The sequence below is a fragment of the Nicotiana sylvestris genome, chromosome 2, assembly GCF_000393655.2.
Source record: "Nicotiana sylvestris chromosome 2, ASM39365v2, whole genome shotgun sequence".
NCBI classification, from domain to species: domain Eukaryota; kingdom Viridiplantae; phylum Streptophyta; class Magnoliopsida; order Solanales; family Solanaceae; genus Nicotiana; species Nicotiana sylvestris.
The window spans coordinates 170,757,272-170,769,536 of NC_091058.1; positions in this window are offsets into that span (position 1 = coordinate 170,757,272).

Here is a 12,265-nt window from a genome sequence, read left to right on the forward strand (position 1 = left end):
TGAAAAGATAAAGCATAATAATTATGTTGCCATAGATTGTATTATTTGAGTAGTCACCTTAGTTGTAACGTGTGGTTTTTTTTTAATAGTGAACTCTGCAAACCCCACAAAATAATGTTTTGTAAGAAATCTTGTAAGATGACCACATGGAATTATTTTCAGGATAGTGGGAGAAAGTGATGTATGCATCAACCATCTGTCAAAAAATGCCGTGGAAAGAAGAATAGTTTGGATTGTTCCTCCATTATCTCTTTCCAACAAGTCTTTGCTTTCCAACAACTCATTGTTATCTGTGTTTTGATGATTCAATTAACAAATCTCTTTAGTTAGCTTTCATTCCACTCCATTACTTTATCCTTTAATCCCAATTCACCAAAAAAGTATGCTTATGACAAAGTCATGAAAATTCCCATATAAAGTAAACACAATGTGGGAGGTTATTATTCTACATGTGTGGGGTCCTCTCATAACCCTACCCCAAGTCTCCAACCCCAAACTGTTTGTATTTGTGGGCCATACTTGTAGTGTGTGGACCCCACTTCATAAAGAGCATATGTTTTGAAAGAGAAACAAAGGAAGCAACGTCAAATTTAAGGTGATTGAAGAAGGAAGAGTAGATATGGGCCATAATCACACGCTGACAGAATAAGGTAAGGTTAAGTTTCACATCTTGGGCCCCTGCACAATTCCTTGATAGTATCCATACTTTTGTGCTAGGTTTTGTCCCCTCTATCAATCCTTCTAAAATTCTATCTCAAGTCAATGAGGATAGATCCCTAAAGCAGACAACTTTTGGTGACACCCCTTTCCATTTCTTAATGATATTAGGCCCACACCCTCATTTAGTCTTAAGATTTAGGGGCACAAACATGGGCCAAGATACTTGGATCCTACCTTTTGGGTTAGAATGGGGACCATCAAGAATACTATAAAAACATTGAATGTGGAGTGACCTAAATGGTTGGATTGTTGAATCCCCTTTAATTAGGTTTGCCATCTTCATGATATGTCCATGTTCTTGTAGGTGAAAATGATGTAATTGTGACATTTACTTGTCAAAGGACATTCACATGCATCAATCAAATAGTTGTTTCAAATTATTGTGACACCAAAATATCAAGGCTTAACTTTTTTCCAACTAGGGGTAGTGATTTTGGTTTTAACTTAAAGAAGCATTCATGGATCACCAAGTAAAAAAGGTTTTTAAAAAGAGGAAAAAATGCCGATGTTTCAACTTTTAATTCCAATTCCAATTCCAATAGGGCGAGCCATCCCTTTCATTGCTAGCCATTTCGAGCCCACTAAATAAATAGACAAGAAAGGCATTGATAGGAAAAGTCCCCTTCCCAACCCCACCTCTCATTTAGACCAAAAGGCAAGGCAAGTGGTGCAAAAGTGGTTGAGATCATTTATATATTCTATTCTGTTGTGATTATTTAAGCAATTTTTGTGGAAAATAGGAATGGGTCCCAGAAATGCAATCTTATGACAACAACCCTTTTATTTATTTATTTATTTATTTATTTGTTTTATTTATTTCAAGAAAAGCAACGGCTTGAAGCAAAAGGGAAGTTTAGCTTTGTAACATCACACTTTATACATCATTTTCATTTTAAAAATACTAACAGTGAAAAATACCTCACGGAGGCACACACAAGTAGCAGACTAATACTTGTTCTCCCCTAAATGAGACTTTCAAATATCTTATAGCTACATCGTGGATGCTAATAAATCAGAAGGAAGGATACTCAATTTATAAAAGTCCAAAACATTTTTCTTTAAGAAAAATGACTAGCCAAATATAAAAGAATTATATTATCTTTTTCGTAAAAGGTAAAATCAATTATGGTAAATATGCTGCTCTTCCTTTAAGGAATAATAAAGAATCAAATACAGTAAAAAAATCAAAATAAGCACCTAATAAATATTTATCTGTTAAAGATAGAGAGCAACACGGTGCATATATTGGATTTGAACCCATTTCCTCCCTCTGCCAAAAGCACAATTATAAGTTCAAGAGAATTACTCTACGATCAGAAGTCAAATAATCATTTTCATAAAAACAACATTTTGAAATCTGAAACAAATTCAATAAAACCAAAGAGAGAATTAAAATACTAATGATCCCAAACAAACAGTAAGTATAACAATACAGAAAGCAAGGGGGAGTGAAAGTAAAAGTGATATGAGACATGGCAGACTCATTTGTGGTAAAGTTTATTTAGCATCATATTGCGCACTGCACCCAAGCGCAATCAAAGCGCTCATTTGATATGCATATTGCTAGTACTCCCTCCATTTATGTGAACCTGTTTGATTGGGTACGGAGTTTAAGAAAAAAATGAAGACTTTTGGAATTTGTGGTCCTAAACAAGTCCAAATGGGGCTCAGAGTATTTGTGTGGTTATAAAAGCTTCTCATTAAGGTAGAGTTGTAACTTTAAGCTAAATTGTTACCAAATTTAGAAAGAGTTCATTCTTTTTAGAACGGACCAAAAAGAAAATAGGTTCATATAAACTGGAACAGAGGGAGTATTATGATACGTATCTTTTCGCTTGAGTTGAAGTGATAAATATTCCTACATCTTTAATCGTATATTTTGAGTTCCAACTTTGGGTATATTATTGTTTTTGTTATGAAGCACTTTATCTCTTAATGTGAATTTCTCAGCGTGAATTCAATTTTAATCGAGCCCCCACATAAATACTAAATGCCGGATTGGGAACCAAAAAATATATTATTCTACTATTACCAATTAATTACTCTGCCAATCTTTAATTTTCGTTAACAATTACAAAAATAAAGTGTTAAGGAAGATTGTGGGTTAACTAGCATAAAATCACACACAAAGCAAATAGAGAAGAAAAAATGAAACAAGAATTTACGAGGTTCGACTGATCTTAACCCTCGAGGCAGAAACATGGAGAGTTTTTCACTATGAATCAGACGAATAACACAATAGAAAGAATCACACCTTCAACTCCTATATTTAAATCTCAAGTAGTCCTAAATTTAGAGCCCGTTTGGACATAAAAAAGATTTTCCTTTTTTCCAAAAAAAAAATTACTTTTTTCGAAATCAACGTTTGTTCATAAAATTTCCAATTTTCACTTGAAGATGCATTTTGGAAATTTTAGAAAATTTAAAAAACTCCAAAAAGCTGTTTTCAAAACTTTCACTCAAATCACTCACAAAACTTCAAAAACATCACAAACTGAAATTTATGTCCAAACACAACTCTAATTTCAAATACCATTTTCACTTGAAAATTCTTTTCACCATTTTTTAGAATTTTAAAATTCTTATGTCCAAACGCCTACTTATAAGAGAATAATTTTCTAAAATCCTACGAGGACAATAGGCTTTTCTTCCCAAATCTATTAGGATTATGAATGTCCTAAACTAAAAATCGAACATAACTAGGATTCATATAACTCAATAAACAAATCTTTACCTTTACTTGAATTTTCTTCATCAACTGGAACGTCTCTACCATGTCCTTAGCCCTCGCAAGGTCTACTGAGTACTGCCCACACTAATCAAGTCTAGGCAATACCTAAACTTGTTGATTGGGACTACCTTGGTCATCATATCAGTTTGATTATTATGTAAAAATATTTTTTTCACATCAACAACCTCTTTTGATATAATATCTCAGACAAAATAATGTCTGAATTCAATATGCTTCGTTCGCTCATGGAACATCTGATTCTTAGTGAGATAAATATCACTCTAACTATTACAAAATACTGAAGTCTCCTTCTGAGCTTGTCCAAAATCACTTATCAAGTCTTGTAGCCAAATGACTTCTTTCACTACTTTTGAAACTATCATATACTCAACCTCTATGGTAGACAATGTAACAATAGACTGTAAAGTTGTCAAGGATCTTCTCTTATTCAAGTGATTTGTACAATCTTGAACAACATAGTATAACGACTCGACTAGTCATTTTAAGTTCTAGCGATCCATTTTGCAATTCGAGTCTGTAAGTAGGTTCATTTGATGTTTTTAAGACTTGTGTGTGATTGGTTTTGATTTTCGAAGGCTCAGAAGAGTTTTGGAAGGAGCCTTCTCATTTGAAAGCTTTAAGTTGTAGGAGTTGACCAATATTTGACTTTTGAGTAAATAATCCCAGATTGGTCATTTGATGTCACTTTAGCTTCCTATTACAATTTTGCACTTATACGTATATTTATTTTGGGACTCGGGTGACTCAGGTCATTTCGGCGCTTCTAGCCCAAAATTAGCAATTTGAGTTATGAATATTTGAAATTCTTGAGTTTTAATGCATGATTCTTAATATTTGATGTCGTTTTGATATTTTGAGTTTACGAGCAAGTTTGTGATAGGTTTATATACTTGTTTGGATGGGGTCCCGAGGGGCTCAGGTGAGTTTTGAATTGGTTTTGGACTATTTTTGTAAGTCTTGCAATTGTTGGTGTTATTGTTATTGCAATTGCGAAGAATAGTTTGCAAATGTAAGGTTCACATTTATGAATGTCACATTGCATTTGCGAGGTTTAGGAAGGAAAGATTCGCAATTGTGAAGCTTGGATCGCATTTTTGATGGTCGCAATAGTGACCTGCCTATCGCATTTTCGACATCTGTGGCTTTGAAGGTCCTTCACAATTGCAAACACTTGTTTGCATGTCACGACCCAAAACTCTAACCTGTCGTGATGACACCTATCGTGGTACTCGGCAAGTCGACACCTTCCAAACACTTCAATTTTTCATTTAAAAGATAAGTTTCATATTAAAACTTTATAAAAGAGTTCAACTCAAAAACAAAATGCAGAATGATTGCCCGATATCGGGGTGTCACTAAGTCATGAGCATCTACAACCGGTCTAGAATCAAAGTTTACAATAATCCGTCAAATGTCGTAAAAACAAAAATAAAGACAATAATGGAAGGAGAGACAAGGACTGCGGATGCCAGCAGCTACCTCATAGATCTCCGATAGTCAATTGCGCACGAGCTCAACAACCTCTACGACCGTTCTCACCTGGATCTACATACAAGTTGCAGGGAGTAACGTGAGTATTTCCAACTCAGTAAGTAATAGAAATAAATAAGGAACTGAGAAGTAGTGACGGGCTATGCAAATACAGTTATCTCAATAACTTTCAAATAAGAACAGTCATGCTTTCAAATTCATCAGTTTCAATCACATCAGTTCGTGCTCAAGTAAGCCAGATATCAAGTCTTTCAAAAATTTGTTTAATAAGGAAAAATAGCAACTAAGTGCAATAATTAATTGCAAGAAAGTACAGCCTCTCAAGGCAACAACCACTCAACTCATCTCAACCGCTCAATTACTCGGCTCTCAGCTCTCAAAAATCATACTCAATAGGTACCTGTGCTCACTCGGGATGTGCAGACTCCGGAGGGGCTCCTTCAACCCAAGCGCTATATCGATGCAGCATGAAGCCCGATCCAATATATAAACAGCAACAAGTCTCGTTGCGGCGTGCAACCCGATCCAATATAAATAATCAGCCCGAAGGCTCGTTGCGGCGTGCAACCCGATCAAATATATACATATATAGCCTGAGGCTCTTTTCGGCGTGCAACCCGATCCATTATATACTCTCACATAGCTCGTAACTCGGCACCTAGGCCCTATCTCAGTCACCAACCTCTCCAGTCCCTTGGCCTCTCAAAAAACATAGAATTCAGCCCAAACAAAGATAATAACACGTATCAATAATAAATGGGAGGGACAAAGGTAAAATATGCAAGTAATATCATGACTGAGAGCAAAAGACAACAAATAGCAACTAATTCAGCAAGTATACGACCCCACATGTCTCAACAGTGATGTCACAAGGCCTAAACAGGATTTAACATGAAGTGCAATCAATTTCCATAAAAATAGAGGAAACATGTAGTAGATAGTAAGCTAATCGATTCTACAGTCTCACGGGATGGACCAAGTCACAATCCTATGGTGCACGCCCATAAGCCCGTCACCTAACATGTGCGTCACCTCCAAAATAATCATACCACACAATATCCGGGTTTTCATACCCTCGAGACCAGATTTATAAACGTTACCTCAATCCGAGCAAAATCCTAGTCCGCGATGCCTTTGCCTCTCGAATCGGCCTCCAAACGTCTCGAATCTAGCCAAAAGTAATACAACACAATTAATATATGCCAAAGGAACCAATTCCACAAGAAAACTACTAAATTGGGTTCAAATTCTGAAATTGGCTCAAACCCGTCCCCCGAGCCCATGTCTTAAAATTCTATAAAAGTCACAAAATTAGAAAGCACATTTACTCACGAGTCTACCCATACCAATTTCATCAAAATCCGACATCATTTGGTCCTTCAAATCCCCAAATTATTCTCTCCAAAATCTCAAGCCCTAACCCCTTATTTCACTTCAAAATCCTACTAATTAGGTGGGAAATCAACGGAAAAATAACATAGCTAACGATAATAGAGCTCAAGCAAATTACCTCAGTGAATACCCTTGAATCCCCTTAAAAAATCCTCCCAAAAGCTCCAAAGTCTGTTGATCACGCCCAACTCTAGTCCTAAAAAGGATAAGCGGTCGCTGCAAATATAATCCGGTCTAAAAGTCCGGAGTCGAATCTCACAGAGAACTAAGGCTTAGCTATATCTGTTTAATATCACTAAAAGATAAGTTTGAACAATTTTCTAAATTATAAAGATAGAGATTTATATTTCTAACTAATTAACTAGCAAATTCTAGAAAACGGTAAAATTATCAACTAACGAGACAAAGGGTTGGAGGCTAAATTAAAGAGGTCTAGAGTTATGATTTTCCCAAAGGGTTGGAGACAAAGGGTTGGAGGCTAATCCAACTTCCTGAAATCCAATCCGACCCCGATATCAAAATTTTCACTACTGGCCAAAAATTGCTAAAATTCCAACTCGCCAATTCAAGCCTAATTCTGTCACAGACCTCCAAATCACATTCCGGACGCGCTCCCAAGTTCAAAATCACCTAACGGAGCTAACAGAATCATTTAATTCCGAGATTATTTATACATAATTCAATATCCGGTCAACTTTTTCAACTTAGACCTTCTTCTAAGAGACTAAGTGTCTCAATTCACTCCAAAATTAATCCGGACCCAAACCAACTGACCCGGTAAGACATAATACACTTGTAGAACAGAAAAGGAAGCAGGAAATAGAGGAACGAGGCTATAAGTCTTGAAACGACTGGTCGGGTCGTTACATTTCATTTGCAAGCTGCGCTTTTGTTTGCATTTGCGACATGTTATAAGGGAATGGTTTCGAGATTAGCTCATTTTATTCCATTTTGAGACCTAGACTTCGTTAAGAGGCAATTTTTTCAGAAGATTTTCTTCCCATATTCAAAGGTTAGTAACTTTAATTTATTTTTAATTAATTTCCTTTATTTTCCATAGTTTTTTACCACTAAATCTATGATTTTAAAGAGTATAAATAGAAATTTTGGGTAGTATCTTAAGATATGAGTTTTTGGATATTCAGACATCGATTTGAGATCGGTTCTCAAAACAAATCACATATTTGAACTCGGGGATGAATGGGTCATCATGGTTTGGTCTCGATTTTGGATTTAAACCATGTGGATTTGTGTTGACTTTTGTTGACTTTGGGATTTCATCAAAAATTATAATTTTATTGATTGAGGATGTTTTCTTTAGAATTATTTAACTTCCTTAGATGATATTTGAATAAGATGTAATCGTTTTGAGGAATATTTCTAAAAAAAGCAGTGTTGAATTATTGAACTTATTCCATTATGAGGTAAGTGTCTTGTCTAACTTTGATTAATTATTCCTAATAAATGATATGATTTTCTACATGCGAGGGTGATGCATATGCAAGGTGACGAGCGTATATGCATGTGTCATAGTTATTCATGCTCGGGGTTGATTATATACTTCTTTGTGCCTTATTAAACTTTGTGATCTTCTTGATTTATATTTTATTTGCTTCTAAAACTACATGAGTACAAATCTATACTAGGAATCTTGTTTCGACTATGATATCTTAAATGAGCATGAAGGGCGATTTTTTAAAATTGTTGATATACTATTTGTACTCATGCCTTGTATCATGAACCCATATCTATACATATTATTTTTGGCTACTTAAGCTTATCTATTTATATAAATGATCATGATCGGAGCCTTGGAGCGATATTTTGCATTATGGGTATTTTCACGCGGTTTGATATTAGATTGGCACATTGATTGTCTTCGTGCGGAAAGGATGGGAGTTGGATTTTACATTATGTTCACTCGTTTCTTTATTGCATACCTGCATTTTATCTGGGTTTCTCCTACATGCTTTCTTATCTTTTTTGATACTATTACTTCTATGCTTCTTATCTTGTTTGATACTATTACATATATGCGTCCTATCGTGTTTAATACTAGTACACCCATGTTTTCTATCTTGTTTGTTACTATCAGATTTATGTTTCCTACATGATTTGTTACTACCACACCTATGTTTCCTATTTAGCCTATTACCGTTACATTTGTGCCTTCTTCTCCGAATGTGATTTCGATCCTTCCGGTGATGCCAGAAGTCATTTTGATATAAGATTTTATCTTGTTTCTATTTTATTTATTATTCTTGATTTGGAAGTAACCTTTTCCTTTCCTTGGACAGTACCTCCCAATAACATTGATCCGTTTGGATCTTGGTCCATGATGGCCTTTTTATTGATTTTTGACGATTGGATCTCTCTATGAATGAAAAAGGGATGCTTATTTCATTCCATCTCTGCTCCTGGAAATAAATCAATATCAAGGATGTAAAAAAGACAGAGTCTGATAGATCAAAGAGTCACAAACCTTGCTGCCACCTAATCGATGAATTTGTCCCCCTTTTGTAGCTTTAACTATATATATATATATATATATATATATATATATATATATATATATATATATGCCTTCTGCCTTGGTTGTTACGGTTACCTCACAATATGGCCATAAGATTGGGTTTGACGTCGTAATAATATTATGATCGGATCAGTCAGGTTCTGCACCGCAACAATATTGTAAATTGTTGAACTGAGCTGTTGACATATGATACGTATAGTTATCCATTTGTATATGCAACCTACATGTGGATTTCTCCATACTCTTTTAAATACTTCTAACGTACGCATGGTATTTATTAATGAACTAATGGACACTTGAAAGGTGTCGGTTAATGTAAATAAAGAGTCTCCTTCATACCTTGACACTGGGCCCGTGCAATTGCATTCATATAATGGTAATTGGTCATTGATGGAACTTGACCCTATTCATATAAAGACCCTCCACATTTATGTAGAAATAGCTAAGCTAGTGCTACTGGGCATATATCTTCTTCTGTATACGACTTTGGTGTATTTGCATATGTTTTTGACCTGGTTGACTAGAATAGCATATTGTTAACCATTTCCGTTAATGTGTACTTTATTATTGATAATGTTGTTTTCTTCAACTTGTTGTCTAGTTATTTCTTTCTTGCTATTTCCTATGCTTATAAACTGTACATATGTATTAAGCGAGTATCTCTTGGCTTAAAATCTTGCCACTGTTTAACTGGGGTCAGTCAAGATATTTATTAAGTACGTATGATTAGTTGTACTCATACTACACTTCTATACCTTGAGTTCAAATATTTGGAGCTAAGCATCTATGGAGTTCGAGGTCTGGCATTGAAGACTACAGTGTTCCAACCGCTACTATCATCTTATTCATGGTAGTTTAGTACTGCCAGTACGGATACAAACCATAGCATCCATAACCCTATCCATAATACTCGAATATAGAATATTAGATATCGGAACAAGTCACCTAGGCTATTGATCAATCCCTTACACCTAATGTTAATATGCCTGAAAGGATGTTTAAGGAGGAATGAAGTATTTTTAGAGAAACCAATAGAGAAACAGGAAGGGGTACCATCAGGGGTTGGGATTCCTCATGTTTTGCATAAGTGTGCTTCTGCACAATTGACTGACCATAGGATTGACCAATCAACCCCTGCCACCATAGTTTCAAATTCAGATAAACAAATGGCACAACAGTAAGAAAATGTTGATACTGAGGAGGGTTCTGAGAACCTCAGTTCTGAAGAAGATCATTCTGCTCAAATGAGAGCCTTGCTTAAAGGAAAAGCTCATGCTGTTGTTGACTTCCAAATTCAACCACAAAAATCAAGGAACAAACCCAGTCAAAAAGGAAAAAAAGCTGTGAGAAAATAAAATGCAGGAACAGCCTCCTGATGACAATCATTTTTTGAACCATGCTGCCCAGAAAAGATGTAGTCTTGTTCCTAATGAATCAGACGAAGCCCTACTTACAAACATGTTGTAATTGACAATCCTTCCCTTTCCCAACCTCTCTTGTCCAAGAAAAAAACAACCTCTGGTGGAACAACCAATAATGATAACCACTCATCCAGAACATATAAAACTACTCCTGCTCCTTTCAATAACCTCAAAGAAAACCAACATCTGCATCAGTGGAAAATGTCCTAAAGGAATGGCCACTCAGCAGATATCCTCCGCAGGAAGATGAATATAGGCCAATACAATCTGAGGATGACATAATGAGGGATCAAGATGATGAAAAAGGGTCTAGTAAGGAAGATCTTGAAGAAGAACATCACCATGACCTTCTGATTGTTGTAGTAGCTGGATTTCAAAAGGAGAACAATGCTGCATCTACAAGAATTCCCTCCAGAAAGAGACCCTCACCAAGGATCACCAGAAGCAAAGCTACTAGGAGTAGCAGTGTCCCACCAACCCACAAAACCTCTTCCTTATTCCAATGATTAGTACAATCATTTGGAATGCAGGAGGCATCAGAACCTCTGGCGCTATTAAAAGGCTCAAAATTCTGAAACGCATTCATAAATAATCCTTTGTTGTTCTTAGAACCCTTCCTTCAAACTCCAATTCTCCATATCAACCATTTCAAAATCCAACTCTCCATGCACCAAGCGGCCTCCAATGTTAATAATAAAATCTATGTTTTTTGGGACAAAGAGTTTCACTGCCTCAATTACTGATCATGATGAACAACAACTCACCCTAGAGATAGAGACATGTTGAAAATAACAACTCCTTTTTTCTCACAGTAATCTATGCCAAATGTATGTCAATTCTAAGAAGACCTCTCTAGGAGGTGTTGAGGCACAAATTTGCACCTATGACTCTCCATAGTGTGTAATTGGAGACTTCAATATAATTGCCTCTGTTGAAGAGAAGATAGGGGGCATTCCATACCAAATGAGCAAGAATATGGATTTTCTTTGCATGATTGAAGACTGTGGACCGGTTGACCTGGGGTTTTATGGTCCTAAATACACCTGGTCCAATAGTAGAGGGCAAGGCTCTATTGTTTGGAAAAGATTAGATAGAGGTCTTGTGAACGATCAATGGTTGCATTTACCACTACTACTATCTCCCATCTAACTTCAACAGGGTCAGATAACAATCCCCTTCTCAGGGAAATCAATGTTAGACAGGACACTTGCAACAAGTACTTTAGATTTTTAACTTCTTGGTTGATAATGTTAATTTCAAACCATTTGTTAAAGACATCTGGGACAAACAAGTGAATGGGAGTACTATGTGGGTATTTAATCAAAAGCTTAAGGCACTCTGCACTGGTCTAAGTAAATGGTCAAGACAAGAATATGGTGACATCTTCCAAAAAATAAAAGAATTTGAAGAACAAATGAAGGCAACAAACATGGTTCTAGCTCAGACCAATGATGAATCTGATAGAGCAACACTGCATGATCTTAAAGCTCAATACATCAGAAACATAAAGTTAGAGGAGAAATTCCTGAAACAAAAAATACAACTTCAATAGTTCAAAGAAGGTGAAGCCAACTCTAAATACTTTCATAGTCTTATTAGAGGCAGAATAAGAAAACTCTATATCCACAAAATCAAAGATGAGAATGGACAATGGATCTAAGGTGATAAGGATATTGGTAATGCAGCATGTGAATTTTACCAAGACCTTTTCACAAATCTAGGAGGAGCCATCAGGGAAGATCTACTGTCATGCATCCCCTCCATGATTATTCCAGAAGATAATGCTATTCTGTTTGCAGATCCTACCTTACCTGAATTCAAAGAGATTGTTTCTCTATGAACCCCACCAGTGCGACAGAGCCAAATGGTTTCAATGACCAATTTTACCAATCTTGCTGGGACATCATTAAAAATGATCTTCTAAATGTTGTATTAGCTTTCTTTAGCTGCTGCAGT